At 45.3% G+C, this 24,545-nt stretch overlaps 1 protein-coding gene and 2 pseudogenes across 6 annotated transcripts in view; 1 reads left to right on the top strand and 2 right to left on the bottom strand.

Annotated features, from left to right (window-relative positions):
• The window catches only part of PACSIN2 (protein kinase C and casein kinase substrate in neurons 2), a 115,513-nt gene that overhangs the window by 44,945 nt on the left and 46,023 nt on the right, over positions 1-24,545 (bottom strand). For 4 of the 6 annotated variants that reach the window (XM_059680793.1, XM_059680791.1, XM_059680796.1 and 1 more), the window contains exon 2: positions 18,941-19,047. The exons of 1 other annotated variant lie outside the window; for it this stretch is intronic. The gene's annotated coding sequence lies outside the window, so the exon portion shown is untranslated. Of the gene's footprint in view, positions 1-18,940; positions 19,066-24,545 lie in introns of those variants that run through there. One more of the 6 variants, XM_059680794.1, reaches the window with a different exon arrangement.
• Positions 3,673-4,896, top strand: LOC132225938 (keratin, type I cytoskeletal 18-like; annotated as a pseudogene).
• On the bottom strand, positions 10,542-16,872 carry LOC132225937 (palmitoyltransferase ZDHHC4-like; annotated as a pseudogene).

Raw genomic sequence — 24,545 nt, 5'->3', positions numbered from 1 at the left:
AGCTGTCTCGGCTGGATACTGAAGGTTAGAGAAAGTGACACTTTCCATGGGAGAAATTAGCATTAAAAAAAAAAAAAAAAGCCAGCTCTGGAGTCATGTAGTAACCCTGAAATGACTAGGTTTGCCCTAGTGTCTTTTACATCTGAATAGCTCACAGAAAACAAGTCATGGCCGGCCCCCAGGCACCTTCAGGTGGCTTCCCATGTTCTGGGCAGTAATTGTCTCAGCAGCAGAGGAAGGACAAGACCCACTGTCACCAGGTCTCAGTCCAGCTGGTCAGCTACTTACCCACAGGTTTCATCCAGGAGCCGGAGCAAACAGTGTTTACACATGTCCCCAAACTCATATTTCTTACATAACAGAAACGTGTCAGCCGACAGGTCCATGTCTCGGGCTGATTTTTACAGCAATACTTTTTTAGACCTCTGGTTGGCAAGCACCCTGGGAACGTGGGGACTTGGCTGAAGAATTCCCTGAGCTAAATATTGACTTGATGCTCCAATGGTTTAAAAATAGAAAAAGTTACTTTAAAAAGGACAAAAATGACACACTTTCCAAACTGATGTTAATGTGAGAATGCAAACAACAACGCAAGGAAATGTATAGGAAGGTTCCCAGATTTGAAAGAAAACTTGAGAGTAGGCCTAGACAAGCCAGCAAACAAGTCGCCTGAAAACTCTAGTTATTCCCTGTCCCCAAAACCCTTAAGAGGGGGCAGCCCCACCATGGGAATGGAACATGCTCCACAGAAGAATATTTTTACGAGAAATACGGCCACATTTGTTTTCAAGGTTGGGGTGGGACGGTGGAGCCAGGAGACTTGGATTCTAGTACTGCCTCTGGCCTTGACCTGCACAAGCCACTTCCCCACCTGCCTTAGCCTCCTCACCTACTGAGACATTCCCCTAAATCACTGTACAAACAGCATCACTACATCTTGCGGTCAGTCCCTCTAGTCATTCACTTATTCACTAATTCATGTACCTGAACACCTGCTACAGTGCAGGTGTGGGAGACCACAGTGAACAGATCAAGTGCCGACTTCTCAGAACCGGCATTTTAGGGATCTGCACATATTCGGCCTTCCATAAGCTGCTGAATGCAGGAATGTTCTCCCTAGCACCAGACACAATGACCAGATTTCTCAAGCTGGACTCTTTCCTGGCCCAATTCATTGGTGCAGCCTGCTGCAGGGAAGGCGACGATGGTGACACGCAAGCAGGACGGTGCTGTGACCAGTCTAACAAATGTCACCTATTATTATTACACAGTCAGCCATTAAGGAATGAAAATTGAAACAAAACGGAAAGAAATAGTACTGGCATAAAAACTCAATTTCCTTCTTTACTCAGTAATTAGGACAGCATTTTATTCCAAAAATAGATTTGTATATTCTATGCAATGAGAGGAAAGACACGTGTTGCAAAGTAACTTATTAGACTGCGCGCTGCTCAAGCGCAAGCTCATATCCTCTTCATCTCGGAACCTCAGAGCTGCGCACAGGCAGCTGCACAGAGAAGAGCACTGGTTTGCCGACTGAATAACATCGGCTACTGCTGGCTGTCACAGCTATACCCAGAGGCCTGCCATGCGCAGGAGCCTTCCACACTCCTCTTTAATATCCACTCCCCCTTTCACAGATGTGGGGGGGAGGAGAAAAGAACCAGTCACCGAGGTCAGCGAGTTAGGAAGTGGCGCCCCTGCACTGGGGACAGGGAGACTAGCATGACCTGGAGATGGGCACCTGCCAGTCCCTGGACTTCCCAATTCTCAGTTCCTTCCCTTCAAGCTGGCAGCCCTCCACTGCCTACGCCTCCTCCAACTTCCCATTCTGTAGCTGTCTTTCTACTTTCTTGATATTATCCTTTTTAAAAAAATATATTTTATTGATTTTTTACAGAGAGGAAGGGAGAGGGATAGAGAGATAGAAACATCGATGAGAGAGAAACATCGATCAGCTGCCTCCTGCACACTCCCTACTGGGTATGTGCCCGCAACCAAGGTACATGCCCTTGACCAGAATCAAACCCGGGACCCTTGAGTCTGCAGGCCAATGCTCCATCCACTGAGCCAAACCGGCTAGGCTTGATATTATCCTTTGAAGTAGAAAAGTATTAATTTTTATACAGTCCAACTTATCCATTCATTCAATTAATTAATTAATTAATTAATTAATTTACTTATTTATGTTAACCCTCACGTGAGACATGCTGAAGGGAAGAGAAACACTGATGTGAGAAACATCGATCAGTTGCCTTCCGTTCATGCCCCGATCAGGATCAAACTTGAAACCCCAGTATGTGCCCTGACCGGGAATCAACTGGCAATCTTTCAGCACACAGGACATAGCCTCAACCAGCGGAGCCACTCGGCTGAGTTTCTTTTTTCCTTTTGTTGTTTGTTTTGGTGTCATAGCTAAGAAACCATTGCCTAATCCAAGGTGCTGAACAGTTACGCCTGTTTTCCTCTAAGAATTTTATAGATTTAGCTCTTACACTTAGTCTCTGATTCATTGAGAGCTCAGTTTTTATGTGGTGTGGGGCAAAGGTCCATATTCATTCTGTTACATGTAGATACCAGGTGGTCCCAGCACTAACTGTTCAAAACACTCTTGTCTAAAATCAATTGACCATAAATGTTAGGGATTCATTCTGTTCTCTTGGTTCTACCCTCATGCCAATACCAGCCTTGAACACTTGTACACGTTTTGAAATTGGGAAGTGTGAGTTCTGCTTTTTCCAAACTGTTTTGACTATTCTGGATACTTTGCATTTCCGTATGAATTTTAGGATCAGCTTGTTGATTTCTACAAAAGAAGTCGCTGGGCTTTTGATAGGGGTTACACTGAATCTGTATATCAATTTAGGGAATACTGCCAACTTAACAATGGTAAGTCTTCCAATGCATGGATGTGGAATATCTTTCCATTTACTTGAGTTTACCTTTAATTTCTTTCAACAATGTTTTGTAGTTTTCAGTGTACAAGTCTTGTATTTCAAATTTATTCCTAAATATTTTATTATTTTTCATGCTATTATACGGAATTGTTTTCTAAATTTTATTTTTGGATTATCCATTGTTAGTCTACAGAAATACCGTATCGTTTACATATTGATCTTGAATTCTGAAACTTGTTGAACTCGTATATATTTGTTCTAATAGTTTTTTATTAGATTCCTTAGGATTGTTACATGTAAGATCACATCATCTGTGAACTGAGATAGTTTTACGTTTTGCTTTCTGATCTGTATGCCTTTCATTTACCGTTCTTGCCTCACCGCCCTGGCTAGCGGTGAGTAGCAGTGGTGAGAGCAGACACCCTGCTCTGTGAGTTTTCATCACGCCCTCTATCAGGTCGAGGGCATTCCTACCTTGAGGAGTGTTTTCATCGTGCAGGGAGTTGCACTGAAGGGATGTGCTCAGGTTTTTCATGTTACAGAACAAACGTATCACCAGAAACCCAAGTTAACTTAGATTAAAACCCCTTGACATTACATTATATATTTGGATTAGTTTGAAGCGTCAGATGGAGCCAAATAAAAATCTATTTTAAGCAACTCAAAGAAAATAGCTTATTCTCTGGCTCCGAGAAAAAGATAAATTGTGATACTAAAGAAACAAAAGAGATTGCTGGAACCTGAATCTTGGCCTCTCGCTTTCTCCCTGAACAACATGAGCTTCAGCACCCGCTCTGGCTTCTTTCTTCACAAACTACTGAACCCTGGGCTCCGTGCAGTCTCCCAGCCACTGAGCCCAACCTGCCAGTAGCACAGCCAGCTGGGGGCTCAGGCTCCTGGATCACCGTATCCCACTCCACCAGCATCCAGGTGGCTGGGGTCCGGGGGCCTGACTGTGAGGATGGTTGGGGGTCTGGCAGCATATGGGGGCATCCGGAGTAAGAAGCAGACTAAGCAATGCCTGAGTGACCACCTGGCCTCCTACTTGGAGAGGGTGAGGAGCCTGAAGGCTGATACTCGGGAGACTGGAGAGCATAATCCAGGAACATGTGGAGAAGGGACCCCAGGTCAGAGACTGGGGGCATTATTTCAAGACCATGGAAGACCAGAGGGCTCAGATCTTTGCAAGTTCTGTGGACAATGCCAGCATCATTCTGCAGATGGACAATGCACGTCTTGCTGCTGATGACTTCAGGGTCAAGTATGAGATAGAGTCTGCCATGCACCAACTGGTGAGTGACATCACTGGCTCTGAAAGTGTCACTTAGCTGCAGCTGGAGACAGAGATCAAAGCTCTCAAGGAGGAGCTGCTCTTCATGAAGAACCACGAGGAGGAAGCAAATGGTCTACAAAACCAGATTGCCAACTCTGGGTTGACTGTGGAGTTGGATGCTCCCGAACCTCAGGACCTCAGCAAGATCCTGGGAGACAGCAGGCCTAGTATGACGAGCTGGCTCAGAAGAACCGAGAGGAGCTAGACAAGCACTGGTCCCACCAGATTGAGGAGAGCACCACAGTGGCCACCTCGCAGACCGCTAAGATAGGCGCTGCTGAGATGACACCCCTGGAGCTAAGACAAATGGTTCAGTTCTTGGAGATAGACCTGAACTTGATGAGACCTCTGAAGACCAGCTTGGAGAACAGCCTGCGGGCAGTGGAGATATGCTATGCCAGGCAGATGGAACAGCAGGCGGGATCCTGCTCTACCTGGAGAGAGGCAGCACCAGGCACAGGAGTACAAGGCCCTGCTGAACATCAAGGTCAAGCTGGAGGCTGAGATCACCACCTACGGCTGCCGGCTGGAAGCAGGGGAGAACTTCGGTTTTGGTGATGCCCTGGACAACAGCAACTCCATACACTCCATCCTAGAGAACACCACCACAGGATGTCTGGCAAAGTGGTGTCTGAGGTCAGTGACACCAAAGTTCTGAGGTGTTAAGGAGGCAGAAGTGGAGCACCCCTTGGGGGGCAGGAGACCAATAAAAAGTTCAGAGATCACTGGGGGAGGAGAGGAGGGGAGGGGAGGGGAGGGGAGGGGAGGGGAGGGGAGGGGAGGGGAGGGGAGGGGAGGGGAGGGGAGGGGAGGGGAGGGGAGGGGAGGAGAGGAGAGGGGAGGAGAGGAGAGGAGAGGAGAGAAAAGAAATACCAGAGAAAAAGATGGATGTCCCCAAAATTTATGTAATTATTTAAACCTCTGCATAATAAAATGTCATGTGGAAAGCAAATAAAGAAAAATGGATTCAACACAACTGACAAAATCTTATTACCTAAACTATGTTCAGGGCTGATATGAAGACTGAGGGGCCAAAGGAGCTGCCGCAGGTGAGCATACTGGAGGAAAGACAGCTGGGCACCGACAGGAAGGCTCCCTGAAGTTCCACCCGCTAAGCCAGGCCGGTAACCAGTGAAGAGCCTCGCACAGTCCTGGCCCTCTCCTTTCTGCCTGTCATCCACCGAGAAGCATCCCACTGCAGCTACAGGACAGAGGGCACTTCAACCAGCCTGGCCCTAGAGCGGCTGTGTGGAACTATCCCCCAGTGATAGGCACAGTAAGAAAGATATTTTTGTTAGCTTAAGCCTGTGAGATTTGGGGCTCGCTTATTACTGCAACGTAACCTAGCCAAGTCTAACAGAGCAAATTACCGTGTGAGGAAAATAGCTTAACTCCCTTTAAAAATGGAAATAACTTGCCCTAGCCAATTTGGCTCAGTGGATAGAGTGTCAGCCTACGGACCAAAGGGTCCCGGGTTTGATTCCTGTCAAGGGCACATACCTGGTTGCAGGCTCTTCCCTAGCCCTGGCCCTGGTCGGGGCTCATGCAGGAGGCAATCAATCGATGTGTTTCTCTCACATCGATGTTTCTCTCTGTCTTTCCCTCTCTCTCCCACTCTCCCTAAAAATCAATGGAAGAACAGCCTCAGGTAAGGATCAAAAACAACACAAACAAAGGCAGTAACTTATAAAAATAAGAAAAATTAAAATGACAATGCCAGTTTTAGTGGGGCTATAGGAAAATAGGAATGTATTCTAACACTGCTAATAGCCTTCATGGAAAAATCTGGAAATACAGAACAAGGCTGATAATAGTTCCCGACCTCTAACCCAGCAGTTCCACTTTGGGGAATATGCCGCAAGCAAATAAACTCAAAGAAAAATAGCCTGAACAAAATGTTCATCTCAGTAATATTTATAACAACAAAGACTGGAGACAAGTCAAATGCTCGTGAACTGAGAAAACATGGTGAGTTGACAGAATGGATGCCACACGGCCATTATAAAGGACAAGCAGGTAAGCCGTTTTATATGCGAAACTGGGTGTAAGCAAAGAAAAGCAGAGTATAGCAGCACACAGACATTCATTTCACAAACTTTAAAGGCAAGGACTTCCTTCTCTCGGTATTTTCATTTTTGTAGCCCAGTGAGGTAGACGCTCAAATATTTGCTAAGTGACTGAATGTCTGAACCAACAAATGACCAACTGTGTGTGTGAGTGGGGGAGGGAGGTATACAAGGGATGGAGAAGACCGTGGTGACGCAGGGAGTCTCCTTAGCCTCATTTCTGTGAAGTGGCTTCAGTGGTCCATTTTAAGATGCATACATCTTTGCACTGGGGAAAGGGAAATCATACTTTCTTCACATAACAAAGCTGGATTCATGTTCAAGAGAATGGGTCATGCATGACTTTACACAAATAAAAACTCACTAAACTCCCAGCTCTCCAACACTAGGAAGGAGTCCTCAGCAGTGTTGCCTCTGAAGTTCAAGGAGAGGCTGGCAGGCCACCTGCCAGTGTTAGGCAGAGACAGAAGTGGGATCAGGCCCCCACAAGGTCGTGCCAAAATGCCAGAAGAGTGGTGGACACACAAAGAAGACTCATCATTCAGACACCTGGACACTTTCTCCATTGACTAATATTTGTAATCATAGAACCTCCTTCCATAACTATAAACACCATGTGTCTTCCTTTGGACTAGTAGTTGCATTAATGGGGAAAATTAACCAGAAATTTAAAGAACAGTCATACTAAGTTGTCTTTCACCAGACACTAAGCCACCTTTTTTAAAAAATATATTTTTATTGATTTCAGAGAGGAAGGGAGAGACAGAAACATCAACGATGAGAGAATCACCAATCGGCTGCCTCCCACACATCCCTCACTGGGGACCGAGCCCCAAACCCAGGCATGTGCCCTTGACCAGAATCAAACCTTCAGTCCGCAGGCCGATGCCCTGTCCACTGAGCCAAACCAGCCAGGGCTAAGCCACCTTTGAGTAACTCATCCAAGTTTCATCACATGAATGGGGAGGGGGCTGGAGTCCTTCTCACATCTATTCCCGCCCGCACCCTCCTGATACTCACTTCCCCTTCTCCACAATGTGAGGGTGGGCTAGATGAAAAGGGTCTTTGCAGTTCTGATCTCCACCACTCTAAATATGGAAAAGGATATGACCTCCAGTCACCAAAATCTAAAGAGCATGTATGAGCCACAGTTAAACACATTCAACAGCTGTGGCTTCTTCTGCCCCACATACGCAAGCCTTCTACGCTGATGGCCCAGGCAGTCACATTCAACAAAGACTCACTTTATGGCTCTAAAGAACAAGTGTACATTGATTTGCCACCAAGTCAACCCAGGAGGAGTCCCAACACGTAAAGTAAAGATGCCTGCCAAGGACAGAGCAGCGTTATTCCAACATAATTTTAGAATCCCTTCACACAAGCAGCATTACACACATTCTCTCTCTCTCCCTCCCCCCCCCCTCTCTCTCTCCCTCTCTCTCTCTCTCTTTCTCTCTCTCTCTCTCATGGAGTTGGTGGTCAGGGTTGGAGAGCACATGAGGACGTGCTAGCTTATCACCACCACTACCTCCCCCGTTCCCTTCAGGGTGTCCTGCATCCTACCCACAGTGCCTAACGAGTGACATAGATGGCCACCCGCACCATACGACAGCATGTCTGATGAAGCTGCGGGGAACTGGGCTGTCGATTCGGGCACCTTCATTTCATCTTCACTCCCTGAGCTCTTGGTGCAGCTCCACCACCGCCAGCTATTAAGCTACATCAAACCCTTCCCGAGGATTCCTTCTCTCGGTCAGAAGCTCTTGCCCAGTGGGATACTTCTTCCTTGAGCTGCAAGTTTTCCAACTTAAGACACACACTTTAAGCCTGAAAAAAGAAAAGTCACATAGGCCCAGATGAGACAGAAAGGTTCTCCGGCAAAAGGAGAAGGGAAACTATAGAATGGATCGGGAGGCTGTCCTTTGTTCAGGCAAGAAAATGGGAGCATTCACAAGGGCAGACGACAGGAGAAATGCTGACCCCTGAGAGCTGGCGGTCAGGAGGCCACCTCCGAGGTCTGCTGAAGCAGGTTCCCAGGATTCACAAAGGGCATATTAACAACTGCATGAGTCAGAGTGGCCTCGGGTCAACCACTTCAGCTCTTTCAACCCCTCCACTTTGAGGCAGTCCTTCCAGCGCAGGACTTCCTGTCACACAAAGGGCCTCTGTGGGCAGTTCCCGCTGCCTCTTTTCCTGCAGAGCGAGGCACTTCCGAGGTTCTTCCCTCCCTCAGAGTCTTTCTGAGCGCACCTCCCTGCTGAATCCTTGAGAAAGGACTGCAGGCCGGCGTCCCCCACCTGAAAGCTAGAGGCAGCAAGAGAGTAATACCAAAGAACACAGCGCTCCTGGGTAAATCTAGGTCTCTGAAATGTGCATTTGCGATTCTTTAACAAGACATGCTGGTGTGCCTGCTGAATGGCCCAGTCACCTCACGCAAACTACTTAAGAGGTCTGTGATTGATACTGCTTATCTGTAAAATGGAATCCAATCTGCCTTCGAGGTTCTGAGGATCCAATGGCATCTGTCTGAGACCTGGCACAGTGCCAGTGTGGGGCCTTCAACAACCGGTCACAGTGCCAGGCTGATGATGGTGACTACGGGCCAGACTCTGTCAAACAGGCCAGGCACAAACACTGAGCATTCTCCTTCCCATGGGGTTGACAGATACGGACACAACCTCCTCTAACACAGAGAATGCAAGTATTCAAAGAGAATTCTGCACAAAATGCTATAGGAACAGACAGGGGGGTCCAGAAAGGGTGCACGGACTGACATTTCCATGGGAACTCATGAGCTGGAGGGACAGGCACCTCAGGTAGAGGACCCTGCATGACAAAGAGAAGGGAGTACACACCAGTTCAGTGCAGGGTCACACAGGGCCTTGAGGCAGGTCCTAGGAAGTGGCTCTGGCTTCTAAGCAAAGGGGAGAGAGAATTTACAAAGGGCAGGGTGCCCATGGGCACATCGCTGAGTGCCAGCCTGAGTCACTCATTACACTGCAAGAAGAGAGACCTCTGCTCTGTCTACCTACCAGCACGTGCCGCCCTGCCACCCACCACAAGTCTAGGAAACCACTGACGAGAACTCACGCCCATCAGAGCTCTGTCAGGAAGTGAACGGCTCAAATACTTCTCAAGCAGTGCTATGAATATGTGCCTTTGAAGTTAAAAAAAGTCACACAAACCACAAAAGGATTTGGTTTTTAAGTAGGTGTCTATGCACTCAACTATGGTGCTACTTCCTCAAGAAACTATTCCATTTCATTCAAATGTACAAGCTGGAGCCAACGTCTTCTGTTTTAGAGAAGGGCATAGGGCCAGTTTGGACCTGGTGTGACAAACTGACGACTAGTTCTAACCTGACAGTGATTTTATTTTTAAAAAGTTCATATAACATGAAGGCCTATCCAATAATTTGAAAAAATAAACAGGGCATCTACTTATCAAGCAACGATCTAAAACTGATGAGCTAAAACCAAGCATAATATAGCAAAAGTTTCCCTTAAACAAGGAGAACAGAGAGAGCCCATGGTTTGAACTAGCTGTGACAGCTACCAGTTTTAACTTGTAAGCCTCATTCTTCCCATTGATAAAATGGGGATAACCATGGCTGACTTACTGCTCAGGGAAGTTATAAGTAATCTAAATGGCACATTATATGTAAATGCCTAAACACACGAGGCACTCGGCAAATGTCCATCTATACCTGCTTGGCCCCATTACACTCCTCTCAGTCTCTCTGGCCATGACTCATCCCATAGGGCTCATGTCACTTCAGCAAACAAGACTTACATGCTCATTTCTCAGTTGTGCACTGAAAACTCCAGGAATACAAAACAAACGCCTGCAATATTAAGCTTCCTATATTTTTTTCATGATGCTACCTGCCTAATATACATTTCCAGTTACCAGGTTATAAAGAAGAAAAATTTATGCTATTTCTATTTATGATACAACTAGGAGCCCAGTGCACGAATTCATGCACCTTGAAAAGGAACTGTGGGCCGCAAGACTGTGGTGGGCACAGGGATGGGTCTCGGCCCATCCTCCATGGCCCCGCCCGACCCCTCCTGCTGGGGCCCCCAGTTCCCTGTCTGCTGGCAGCCCCGCTCCCCCGCCACTGCTCCCACGCGCTGACAGCATTGGCCCCACTCACACCCGCTGACGGTAAAGGAATTCAAGAGTGCTATGAGTGGCAGCTGCTGCCCTGATCGTCCTTCAGGAGCAGGGGGAGGTGAGAAGCCCTCAGGGGCGATCAGGACCAGCAGCTGCCGCGTGCACCCACTGACAGCGCAAAGCAATCGGGACCAGCACCAGGCGCCGGAAGCAGGTACGAGCGGCAGCTCCGGCGCTGGCTGTGGGTGTGAGCAAAGCCGTCACCGGCAGCAGGTGCGAGAGGCGGCTGCCAGCTTCGATTGCCCCTCAGGAGCAGGGGGAGGTGGAGAAGCCCTGAGGGGCGATCACGGCCTGCAACCGCAGCTTGCACCCACTGACAGCAACAAGCAATCAGGGCCAGCGCCAGGTGCCAGTAGTGGGTGCGAGTGGTGGCTCTGGCGCCAGCAGGGGGTGCAAATGGGGCTGGCGCCAGCAGCAGGCGCAAACACCAGACAGGACCGTGGTGCATGGGAGCAAAGAATTTTCAGTAACCACCAAAGGCTCGCCCCAATGACAGCGACCGGCACCCCGCCTTGGTCTGGTGTCCCCGCTCACCTGCTCCACCATCCCATTATGGCTGATGCCCGCCATGTTCCGCATGCACCCCTTGGTGGTCAGTGCACGTCATAGCAACCAGTTGTTCAGTTGTTCTGCCATTAGGTCTATTTGCATATTAGGGTTTTATATATATATATATATATATGCCCAACTAGCATAAATATTATCTAAGAAACCCTGAAAATGGCTTGGTTACTATCTTAACTTCACTTATAATACCAAACACAGACATAAACATACATATCACATACAAGTACATGCACAGACACCCCCCCATGCCTCCCACACCCTCTCTCTCTCTCCTTCTTTCCTCATACACCCTTTTTTCTTGCTCTCTCTCACACACACATAGACACACACACACACACACACACACACACACACACACACACAGCCTTTCCTTAATAAAACAGTTGTCAATTTGGCTGTCTTAATTAAGAAATAGCCTATGTCCCAAATTTTTAAACATTTCCAATAAAATATATAATTTATTCTGAAAAACTGGGTAAAATGCTAAGTCAAAACAATGCTTATTATTTTATGCATTATTTTTCCCCAATATTCTAAAAACATTACTTTCTGAGTTCCAGAAACCTTGCTAAGAGCTGGGGGAAGGGAGTGAAATAAATCCATCATAAGACAGGGCTCTGCAGTCCATGAGCACACAGTATAGCAGCAGGAAAGATAAGTCAAGGTCACATCTGACTAGGCTGGGAGGGAGGGAGGGAGGGAGCGAGGGAGGGAGCAAGGGAGGGAGGAGGAAGGAGAAGCCTGCTGCCTGCAGCCCAGTGAGTGTGAGTTTGAGGTGCCCCAGCTGGAAAGACAGACTGAGTGCACAGATACTCTGTAGTAGCTAAAACACCAAACACTTTAGCTTAATTAAAAATGCATGTTTAAGAGTGGTGTCTGCCCAGAAAAGAAGTCTGGAAGGCATAGCCAAAGTGTGTGAATTCTTATACTCAACAAAATGTAATGAAGGCGTGTGATGTGCCAGGCAGAAGGGGTCCAGGGGTGAAGGAGAGTGGGAAAGGCCCTGCTGACGGTCAGGCCCAGAAGACCTGAAGACAGACCAGTAAGGAATGTAGCGGCAGGTGGGGTGAGGGTTGGGGCACACAGTGGTCAGGAAGATTTTCCTGAGGAGGGGACATCTGAGCAAATACTTGAACAAATGTTAACTTTTCCCCTTCTCTGGATGGTGGAATATGTTGAGTTTTGGGTTTTTCTTTTTGCGTACCTGTATTTCTTAATTTTTCTACCCTAAGAATATACTAGTGAAGTTTTTTTAAAAGATAATTTTTATTGGTTTCAGAGAGGAAGGGAGAGGGAGAAAGAAACATCAATGATGAGGGAGAATCATCGATCGGCTGCCTCCTGCACACCCCACAATGGATATCGAGCCCGAAACCTAGGCATGTGCCCTGACTGGTAATTGAACTGTGACTCCATGTTCAACCACTGAGCCACGCCAGCCAGGCCTAGTTGAGTTACTTTTGAAAATCTAAAAGGAAAATAAGGCACCACTAGGCACCTTCCACAATTTCCAAAGCATGAAATTCAAGCTTTTCCGGTAAAGGAATTCAAGTTCCTTATCTTCAAGTTACAGATAACTGGCTTGGGTATCACTTACATCCACTCAATCCCAGTGCCCACATGCCTTTCAGTCTGTCCTACAAAGTCCCCAGGCAACACCTTCATGGCTGTGCGAGAACTGGTAGGGCCCAGGGCTCCGAGATAATATGCACACGCACTTCCTAGGCGACCCCCTTCTCCCCTAACTTTACTTCTCCAGTACAGACCTCTCCCTGGAGCTCCAACTCCCACAAAACCCAGCCACTGGCTCAGGACCCTCTCCTGGGCATTTGAGAGACGTCTCAGACGCACCGCCCAACACTTACTTTCTGCTCCCCCAACCGCCCACTCATGGGCTTCTACCCTAATCGTTCTCCTCCAGTAAACAGCTCCATCATCTATGCAGCTGCCCAGGACTCTGCCCGGGCGTCATCCCTGACTCCTCTCCTTCCCTCACACCCGACATGCCATCAGCTCCACCTTGAAACAGGGCCAGAATGTGGCCACCTCACACTACCTCTGTTCAGCCACCTGGTTCAAGCCACCAAACTCAAAACTTGCCAAGAGCTCTCTATTATACTTTCCTACCCTTCCCTCTCTGACCTACAAGACCCCATGCTATCTGGCCCCAGCTTCCAACTTCGGTCTCAGCTCCTTCCAATCCTGGCTCCTGACTCCTCCAGCCACCATGACCTTCCTGTGGGTCACCGAGTGCACCAGGCTTAGCCCCAACTGTGCACTGGCTACCCCTGTGCCAGGAACACCCTTCCTCCAACATCTGCAGGCTGTGCTGCCTGCCTTACATCACCAGACATCTGCTTACACATCACCTTCTTCTGAGGAAAGCCTCCCCTAATCCATCCCCAATCCTCTGACACTCTGCCCTAACACTTACCCCACAGGCCAACTCACATACTGTCTCTTTCCACTCACCAGAATGCAAGCTCCTGAAAAACCAAGTCCTTGTTCAACTTGTATCCTTAGCATTGATGTATAACAGGCATATAATAAACATGTCTGGAATGAATGAGTCAAGGAATGTGCTAGGCTCTGGAGCAAACACACAGTGTGACAGAACAGACTTCTGTTTTCAGCAGCAAGAAAAAGCAGGTATCTTAATGAGTCTCCTGTTGCAAAATTTAAAAAGCTGAACAAAATATATTTACATCACTGAGTTAGCATAAAATAAAGAGAGATAGAGACACTAAAAACACAAATTTAAAGAAGTGACCACAGAATAAAAGTAGATAAATCAGGTTTCTTTCTGAAATAACAAAGGGAGAAAAGAAAAATTAATAGACGTGGAGAAAAAGTGAAATCTAACATCTAATGAAGTTCCAGAAGAAGATGATGAACATCAAGAATGGGGAAGAAGCAATATCTAAAGATAATTTTTCAGACTAAACCACAAATCAAGGAAGCCCAATGAACTCAAGCAAGATTTTAAGAGAGAGAGATCCATACCACAATTAAAGCAAAACTATAAAACCTCAAAGTTATGGAACAGATCATAAAAGCAGTCAGCAGAAAGGTCACAAAGAATGGCACCTGAACTAAGAGCAAAAGTCAAAGTCAGAAGACAATGGAATCATATATATTACATGCTGAGTAACAATGACTGCCAACTAAGAATTCCATACCCAGCAAAACTAGTTTTTAAGAACAAAGAATTCGGCATTTTAAGACAGATAACATATATACCACACCAAAAAATCTTCACAGAAAAGGAAATTTTAAAGAATATACTTTAGGCAAAATGAAATAATCTGAGGTGAAAAGCTTGAAGCACAAGAAAGATGGTAAGTGAATATACTGGTAAATATATGGATAAATCTAAACAGCATTGACTGCATGAAACACAACATCTAATTTTCAGAATTAAACAATTCAGGAAAGAAATACTGGACAAGTTGGAAGGAAGTGTGGAGTTAAAAGGATTTAAATCCTTTCATTAGTCAAGGGAAAAGTAAAGACATTACTTTAAATTTTGTTAAATGCGTTAAAATATCTAGGATAGCTACTAAAGGACTAGACAGAATTTAATTTCTAACTTAAGAAAAAACAAATGCAATGAAGGGGGTGAGGGGTAACAACAGGATTCAAAACAAAAGAAGGCAAAAAACACTTCTTAAGTTACATAAACATCTAACCACGGTGTTGTACACCTGAATCTAATATAATATTGTATGTCAACTGTAATAAAAAATAAATAAAAAGAATCTAAAAGAATTTTTTTAACTCACCAGAAAAACTATAGCAACCAGAAGGCACCAGAACAAGAAAAGGCTGCATCTATGCAATACCATTCCTATTTATATTGTACTAGAGGTATTAGCCTGCCGGGAGCCGGTCCATGCTTGCTGTTTCAAGGGACCTGGCATATATGGCATACAGTTCTTAATATGTTTGCTCACCTTCTTGGCGCTGTGTTTTAACCAAAGCCACCTCTCCGAGAAAGGTTGAATCCCCAGGTAGGGATTTTCCCCTGAAGTTAGGGAGGGAATAAAACCCCTCAACTAAGTGCCAGGCGGGTAATTAATCCCTTTAACTACGAACAATCATGCTTAAACTACATAATCTTTTCTCCCTGGAATGGAGATAAGAAACGCCCTAACCTTTGTAATAGACATTGATAGGATTGAATCAACTGGTATAAATACAGTTGTAACAAGACAGAAACACTCAGAACTTAGAACAGAATCAAGAAGACAGAACCTACACGGAGCCTAGAGACAGAAGAACTTCGCTGGAGAGAGCATGCCGGAGGATCCTGGAGAGGGACTGGCCTCGGAGCCTAGAGACAGAGCCTAGCGGGAGAACATGGCAAGGGATCCTGGACTGAACCTGACTACAGAGATTGGCAGGAGAACCTGACTAGAACCTGGTGACTGAACCTGGCTAGAGATCTCAGACAGAACCTGGCTGGAGATCCGAAGCAGAACCTCTCTGGAGATCCGGGCTAGAGATCCTGGCTGGGCTGCTGATCAACTGAACACTGTCTCCGTGTCCTTCCTTCTTCGCCAACTCCGTCCACACCTTTGGGAACCCCTGGACCTGCTGGGGTTGGACCCCGGCATTCTGGTAGACCTGGGGCTCTGCTGATGTGGGCCGGGCCACATGGGAGCAATGCTGGCACCAGGCACGGTCACCTCTGTACCACTCATTCACGGTCTGGTTGGTGACGGCCAGGTAGAGCGCAAAGCACAGGAAACCACCCAGGAGGAAGCTCGGTACAACAACAAAACCCAGAATGAGGACTATCCTTGGGAAGGTCAGGAAAGGTACTGACAAAGATGGTGTCGGTAACTTGGAAGTATCCAACATCACCAACCTTAAGTCTCCAGGTACAAGTCTGACACCACCAACAACTAGACTAGAAACACAGTGCACACAACGACCGTGGTGGCAGCTGAGGCATTCACCGTCAAGAGGTAGATGAGGAAGTACCTGGCATTCCAGGCCCCGATGCACAGTGATGGGAAGGACGGTGCACACACTGGGCCACACACTGCAGGGCCTGGATTGCGCTGGTCTCCTCAGATCACCAGCAGAGCACCTCGTGTTCTTTGGGAACATCACTTCATGGAATTCATAACCGTGAAGAAACAATCATTTGTTTGCTTGTGCTATGATGCCAGGGTCGGTTATACAACTTAGGGTGAACGAAACCAGGTTTACAATCAGTGGCAGATAGGGTAGAAGAAGGTAATACAAAGAGAAGTCCAGCTCTTGACAGTAGCCAAATATTTCCCGTGTATTCGGTATAAACCGTTCCTTGCAAGATGAGGTGCAGGATAATGAAGGTGTGGTTTTGTGTATGAAAGGGAAATGAAGCAATCTTAGCATGGCTCTCCGAAGACATTCTGGAATTATATAGGGAAGCATCTGTGTCTTCCCTGAGCGGGCCTTTCAGGTAATGGGTTTTCGAGCAGATGTAGATCATAACACCACCCATCAGCACCAAAGCCCAGTAGAACAAGAGAACCAGATCCATCCTGGGGATTTTCTCTTGTTTAGATAATTTTCAGCAACAGCCCTGGCATTCCCCCTCCCAACAGTTATGGAGAATTCAAACAACGTCTCCTGTGCAGTGGCATGCGCCTGGCACACAGGTGACACCCAAAGCTGCAGCAGTCCTCACTGCTCCAGGAGGCTGAGTCTGGCTCCAGGAGCGACCAGCTGCACCATGCTGGTGCCTCCACGGCATACCCTAGAACTCTTTATTTTTAAGAAAAATCTCTCTCCAAAGCCCTTTGTGCTTGAGGTAGCTCATTATACACCTACGCCAAATGGTACTCACTTAGTTTAGAAATTAAATGAAAAGAATGAATGCACCCATGCAGAAAGGAACAATGGATCCAGCCAGCCGGCATCCAGGCGGACTGCTCCTCCAGGCTGTGACCTAATGGAAATGAGCCCGGAGCTCGCTCAGGTGCCTGCGTGTCCCTGCATGTCCATCGGTGAGAGCAGTCAGGTGGTGGGATGATGACAGCTCATAGAAACCTCACACAATGATTTTTCATCAAGATGACAACTTCTACCATCCCAAATCAAACTCTTCAACGTCAGCAGTTTACTGGATGCACCAAAGAATAAATGAAATGCCTTACAGTTCAACATTAAATACACAAAGATTTCTCCTCCCAAAGTGATCCTGCTGCTTGCCTGCATGGCCTCATGGTCTCACACATAACATTTTCAGCGGTAAATTAACAAAGTCAATAGGTATTTCGTCATTAGTTCACTGTGCCCTGTGCTATTTTTTTCTTTATGTGTCTTTTATTTATGGAAAAGAACCATAACGAGAGCAATTCATTGTTCCTAAATTGCCCTGTGCTTCCTTTATTTTGCTAAACTAGCAGTAGCAATATGTGTCAGAAACTTGAGAATCAAAGACAGAATTCCAAACTGGGAAGTGCAACATTTAGCCTGTCAAGTAAGCATTTTTCAGCAAAATCCTTCTCCCCTGATCTCCCTCAAGGACTCTGCTGCAGAACAAATCCCGATGGGAAGCAAGACTGAATATGAAATTTAGTCTTCACGTTAACAAAAAGAAATTTTAAATCCTATACTATTGTGATGGCCATTGGCAAACATTTCAAATTCAGAATACATCCTGTTAGATTCTTTAAGTCATCCAGAAATAGAACAATACGCTTTGTGAGACCACATCAAGATTCATGTCTTATAATTCACGAATAACAGAGTCTAATGAGAAAAAAATTTAGGCCAGATTCCCAGGGCTGAAGGAAACGTTAAATAGACAGCTACTCTGTCATTTGGTATCAAGGCAGAACTGTGAGATGCAAATGCATTTAGACCAGCCTGGGGACACATGACTGTAGTGCCTTCAAAAGCAATCTCTACCGAAGAGACCACTGCAACTCACTCACTCATTCACTCAGACCTCTTTACCCCGCTCTAGGGCCTGGATCTACCTGGGATACTGGGAGGCGTTTCTTCAACCTAGAGGAGGTTCTAAGGGCACCCTACAGGCCTGGAGAGAAGGCCTGCGCAGAGTGGATGTGAGGAAGACCCCGATGACACCACCAGCACAAACTCTGGTCCAATAGCAACCTGTCCTGCAGCCACGTCAGCACCACATGCCCCCTCAGATCTGTAAATTTCACAGGCATACCAGAATACACACTAATGTGGGCAGAAGCGAGGGGCAAGGAGGAATATCAAATACTACTTACTGACTGGGACAATTATATATTAATGACATATTTATACATACATATTTATGCATATATGTTAAGAAGGCCAATTATATATTGAGTAAAGGAAGTCAGTTAAAATATTCTATACTTAACATGTACTGAAAATATAGGGTGTCCCCCCCCCAAAAAAAAAGGTATACACACTTTAACAGCTGTTAATTCATTTAATTTTCACTCCTTTTCAGGTTTAACTGATTTGAAATAATGGGTGAAGCCAGACTAAAGCTTTGAACAAATAAAATTTATCCTAAAGTGCCACTAGACTTTTTTTTTTTTAATGGGGATACATAAAAGATAAAGTTTAAGGTACAAAGCCAGCAACAATCAACAAACTGAGGGCACACAAATACCGAACGAAATGATTCTTGATGTTTGCGATTCCGTTGTTTCATGTTATCAGCAATGGCTGGACCAAAACAGTCATAAGTTTGAAAACAGGCATTGACAAAAAAAATTATTCACTTCTGTAGCTTCTTTTAAGCTTTGAAAAAGAACTGTATGTTAATAACCACTGACTTTATAATCATTTAAAGTGTGTATATTTTTTGGGACACCCTGTATATAAGAATGATTGGGGAACAAAGGTTACTGGATTATGGGAGCAGTGAACTTTCTCCATCCCTGAAGCGGGCTCCTCACCTTCCTTAGCCGGATGGGTCCTCTGGTTCACCAAATGCAAGTGGCTTCTCCGAGGATAATGACAGCACAGACGACCAGAACACCAGGAGGGAAGACACAGCTCCAACCTATTACATAAAAACAGTGCTCATGTTTCCTCCTTCAGTCTCAGGTTTTATACATTCGAATAGGTATAAAGTTATTAACCACAACTTTAAGTATAATTAAAATATTTAAGAAAATGCCTGTTTTCCTACAGTACATTTGTTTCAGAAATTCTTCAAGGCATGTATACTCTATACACTTCAGAAAATACGAATAAGTGCTTTTCCATGAACCTCCCCCCAAGGCATTTTAAGGTGACTGGACAGAAGGAGCCACACTGAGGTCTAAGAACAGTCACCCACTGTTCTCAGTACGCCTCTATTTGCATCTAATTCCCATACTTGACTTTCAGAAAGATTCAAATTTGATTTTTAGGAGAGACTATTTTTAACTGATTCTGGAAAGTGGTGGGTAAATTCCGTTTTTTATAAATTTAAATCATTTCCTCCTTTATTTGTATCATAATGTATTGTTTTATAGTCTGAAAACCTGGGTCGGTGTAGACTTAGTAAGGTTAGCAAGACTTAGAGTGGTCAGTATTTCCTAACCGGGGCTGAAATGCTCCCAGAGTTCAGGCTTTTCCTTTCACATCCTGAGAAATCTATTTCAAAGAAAAATCGAATTCCTTTGTCTGTTTCTTTTATTAGTTGTGATTTTTATTAAGTTTGGATTTCTCATCTAGCAGTTAATCATATAGCGAGGTTCATTTATAACAATAACAGTTAAGACCTACTTTACTAGGGGAGAAGAAAAATTCTATTTCATAATCTCTCTCAGAGGAAGAAATTTCAATGCTCTTTGTGGCTTGAGGTAATTCAAGTACGCCTATGCCACTTAAGAAAATCTATAATAATAAAAGCATAATATACTCATTAGACCAGATGACCTTCTGGATGAAGCCGGGCTGCGAGGGAAGCCCGTGTCCCAGGTGCCAGAGGGAAACCAGTGCCGGCAGCCAGGGAACGAAGGCCTACTCTTGTACAAATTTCGTGCATCGGGCTTCTAGTTATTAAATAAACACTGAGTATTTGAAAATGAAACAAATAAAAATGGACTCATCAGAAGGAAAGAGCCATTTTTAACCTAGTACTATTAATCTTGAGATAATGTGGATAATGAAGATAAAGGAAAGGCCAATGACTCAGGCGTCAGGAGACTTGGGTTCTAGACTATCTCAGCTACCAAGCTGTGTGACCTTGGACAAGTCAACAAGGTATTTTGACTCTTGGTCTTAATTCTTTTGTTTAAAAATAAATAAAGGACTGAATATATCGACTCCAAGAGCCATCACAACTTTAAATACCATGTCCCCACCTTTTTAATTATGCCACCAAATAAATAATAGAAGTATGTGGCTGGGAAAACAAAACACTACCGATGTATAAAAAGAAAGGGGGGAGGCTAATATTTACTACTGGCTTAAATCTCGGACCTGCAAGACATGCTTTGGTTCGAAGTTCTACTACTTCTTTATTATTTTCATAAATGCAGAAGTTAAAGTTCATCTAGAATTCAGTAAGATATCGAATTAAGTAAGAAAGAATTGAAGGAAATGTTCAGAATTACAAGAGCAAGAGCAAAACTGATGGACATGATTAAGGTCTGAGAGAAATATTATACATTTGGGGGAGTTCTAGAAAACGGGAAGTATGCAGCTCTAACAGTACTAGACATTTACAAATCACGCCAGGGAATGACCTCACAAGAAAATATGCTTCTCTGTGGGGCACAGACTGTACCGCATGGCACTTTCTGGAGAACAGAGAGGAGGCTGCCTCTCCAGTGTTCACAGCACTAGGTGATCCAATAACACATTCACTCAGCAGCGGTCACTCACGTTATCAGGATTAGAGAACGCCCACCCCCCACCCCCCCACTGCAATGACAGTGCTGCATAAATACAGGGGAGGGGGAGGGAGCCATCATTTTTCAATTCTAGAATAAGACTTCCAAGATAAGAAACAGATATGTATGTAAAGCTGCTCAGTTATTGAAGCAATAAAACTTTTACATGTTGCTATCTAATAAAAATAAAAGCAAAGTGTCTAGTGACAGCTGTCGGATGGGACGAGGGCACAGGGCCCCGCTGAGAAAGCGCTGGCTGAGGAGGAAGGCGGAGGGGACTGCAGCAGCGCACGCTAATTCTGGCTGGGAGTCCAGTCAGGAGTAGACTGGCATAAAACAGCAATTACAGACACCGGGAAAAGTAATTTATCCGTTTTCTCTCACAAGTTCCACTTACATGCTGTAGATTAGATGAGGCTGTTAAGAGAGAAAATGGCAGCATGTAATGACCATAATGCTGACAGTAGAGGGGTAACAGTTACCTCAAGTAACTCATTTAGCTACCCAGTAAGAAAAACCAGCTAGAAACATGGAAGCTAGCCTAAAAAACATGCCATAGTTTCCAATTTATCCCCCCTATATTGAAATGAAGCATGCACATATGTTCGAAAACCAGAGTAAAAATTATAAAGCACAATCCTTCATTTGTTTAGGCCAAAATCTATACACTGAGAAAATCAAACACTGACGTTTTCTCAAAGCATTCTGCAGGAAACATTCCACACTGCGTAGTTAATATTTAACGTCCTAAACATTTCTTTAGAAGCTGTAAAACTAGGTGAGCTAAAAAGGTAAGATTTCTGTGAAAACAATCACTCAGGAAAAAAAAATAATGAAAGAAAATTTACTTTCAAAAAGGTCTACCTTAAAGGAAATGTCCACCTTAAATAGCACACTCACGTTTCTGTCAAATGCTGGCTTCCACTGCCTAACTCTGCAGCTCAGCTTCGGTACCTGCCTCCTTGCAACCCTGCTGGTATGTCTGACCTCGGCTCCCAGCGGAATCCCAGCCCATTTCATCATTTCCTGTTGGCTGCCGACTCCTTGCAGCTGAGATAAGGCCAGTCCCTGCACTGCTGCATTCGTCCTACAGCACCAGCTTCTCAGACTGCAGCCCAGGGCCTTCTGGGACCATCACAAAAGAGCTTTCTTTTCAGAAAGTGACCAAATAGAAATATTGGTCTTCTAAGGACAATCAGAGAGACACGAGGTCTGAGAACAAAAGTCCTATTACCCCCCCAAATCAAGCTGGAGTGTATACATTAACTTATACCATATGTGATAGTCTCAGAATTCTTCTTCTGAGGAGAAAAAGACTTGCTCTGTCTCTACGGAGCCAGGCGGCACAGGAGTTAACGTGACAAGGACTTACTTGCATGAGATTACCTTACATTGTCCCTACTTCTCTCTGACTCCACACACCAAAGCAAAGCAGCTTGTTAGTGGAAAATGCAGGCTTACTGCTGCAGACAGGCAGGGGACCGAACCCGACTTCCCGGAGCACGCACAACTGACTCCCAAGAACCGGGGCCCTCAAATACACAAATGTAAACACCAAACACAAAAACTCCTTAGCTCCGAGAGTTTTACAAAGAATTGAAAGTAGAGGGGGGAAAATAAAATAATAATAATATAATTTTAGGCGAGGAAGAAGAGATCCTATATCTCCTCATTTTCAAATGGATGTGCCCAGAAGACTACTGTATACTTACTTCCCTCTAGCAAAAGTAAAGAGGAGGCACAATCTATGCTGCTTGAGGCCAGGATCGGACAAAGTGGGAGAGCATAGGGTAGGAAGAGGTCAGAGGGGGCACTTTTAGAACAGTGTCCTATCTCTTCAGCTATTACAGGTGTGCTGTGTTTGTAAAAATGAATTGGTATTTATAATATGTGCACTTTTATGGACATATATTATGCAACAATATAAAAAAATATAAACACTACTGAAAAGAGCAAATATTGGAACTCATCTGCAAAAACAGACAAGAAACAAATATTCCAAGGGCTCAATTTCTCCAAAGTGCGCTCCTAGAAGATACATGTTCACCCCCACCCCATGGCACCCTGGGATGGTGGCGGCCAGAACAGGATCAGACCATTCCCTCCTTGCAACATGGGCCTAAGGACAAGTCTGTGACCGAGAGAAAATATGTAATTGGCAAAAGAATATATTGCAAGAGGAAAGGGGAAATTATGCTAAGTGGATATACTTGCTACCCAAATTTATTCAAAAATTTAAAAAACAGCCATCTAGTCTGACCTTTTAACACTAAACAGAACAGTTAAAAATCTTTCTATAATCTGTGTTTAGAAAATTTTTAATGGAAAAACACCAAAAAGCAAAGACCATATCAATACAAGGCTTGATTACCTGACATATGAGAATATAATAATTCACCTTCCCTCTCCCCAAAAAAACAACGAAGAATTTGACCCAAGGCAGATTCCACTGTAGCTAAGTCAATGACTCCCTTACAGAGGGCGCACCTTGGAGTAGGCAGCCAGCCATACTCCAGCAGCATCCTCTGGTCTGCAGAGGCCAGCACATCTTCCCAGGGTCGGCTGTGGGACAGACAGGATCAGGAGCTGGGGGTCTAATTGCCCTAACAGTCATTTTGTCCAGTGACAGACACTAAGGCTGGAAAAGGCTAAGCTTCAGATCAAACAATGTTTCTAGAGACTACTTCAGTGTACCTTAGTACAGCACATGGGCAGTCTTTCTAAAACGAATGATCTAGTGGTTATATTTCACAATACTTTAACTAAATTTAAGCAGCACCAAAAAAAAAAATGATATTTTCTCCCACTAAGAAAAACAAGCGTGTGGTTCTGGCAAAGCAAACTGGTTGTCCACCTTTCCTTTTATCAGCCAGCAAGGCAGAAAACTCTTCTTTGCCCCGAGTCTCACTTAGGGTTCTTGGTTATGGGGAGGGGACAATCATAGCAACCATGCAAGGTAGATGTATTCATTCTGTTTGTCTAACACCCTCATTCTCATTTTTTAATCCAACAAACACAGGCTGCTTAATAAACATATACAATGCTGCCTTCATTTAGGGTTAATCATGACCTCCTCCATTTCCCAGGCGAGATAACGGAAGTACGGAGAGGTTATGTTACCTGCCCAGTAACCCAGAGCTAGTATGGCGAGCAGCCAGGATTTGAGCCCAAGCAGTCAGCCTCCAGAGTCCGGTGCTAACCACCACAGCACACTGTCTCTCCATCGTGGCTTCCCTGAAGGATCACAACTCGGTCTCAGTAACATGTCTATTTGAACTAAATTGAGAATGCAGGTAACAGTGGGGCCATGAGTGATGAGACCAGCTCTCCAGAGTGGCCGGTACCTGCAGCCACACCTCACAGCGGCAGAGGCTCGGCAGCTCTCCCTCCTCAGGTGGTGCTGGGACAGAAAGACTGCTCTAGGGAAACCCATGTGCTAACCTCTAGGGTGCAGGGACTAAACTGGTATTTCCAGTTCCGATCTGGTTTCTGTCACCCAACTTGGAACTGCTGGGCATTCATTCAACAAACATTAGTGCCAAGCACAGTGCTTAGGGCCTCAGGGTCCCTTAGCCTGGGCTGCTCACAGTGCATGGCAGGCACAGGAGTAAATAAGTAAAACTGGCATGAGCTGATCAACGCTGGAGCCAGGTGCCGAGGGAACGCTGTGAAGGAG

The sequence above is a fragment of the Myotis daubentonii genome, chromosome 2 (assembly GCF_963259705.1).
Source record: "Myotis daubentonii chromosome 2, mMyoDau2.1, whole genome shotgun sequence".
Classification (NCBI taxonomy): domain Eukaryota; kingdom Metazoa; phylum Chordata; class Mammalia; order Chiroptera; family Vespertilionidae; genus Myotis; species Myotis daubentonii.
This window is presented reverse-complemented; position numbering and strand designations above follow the sequence as displayed.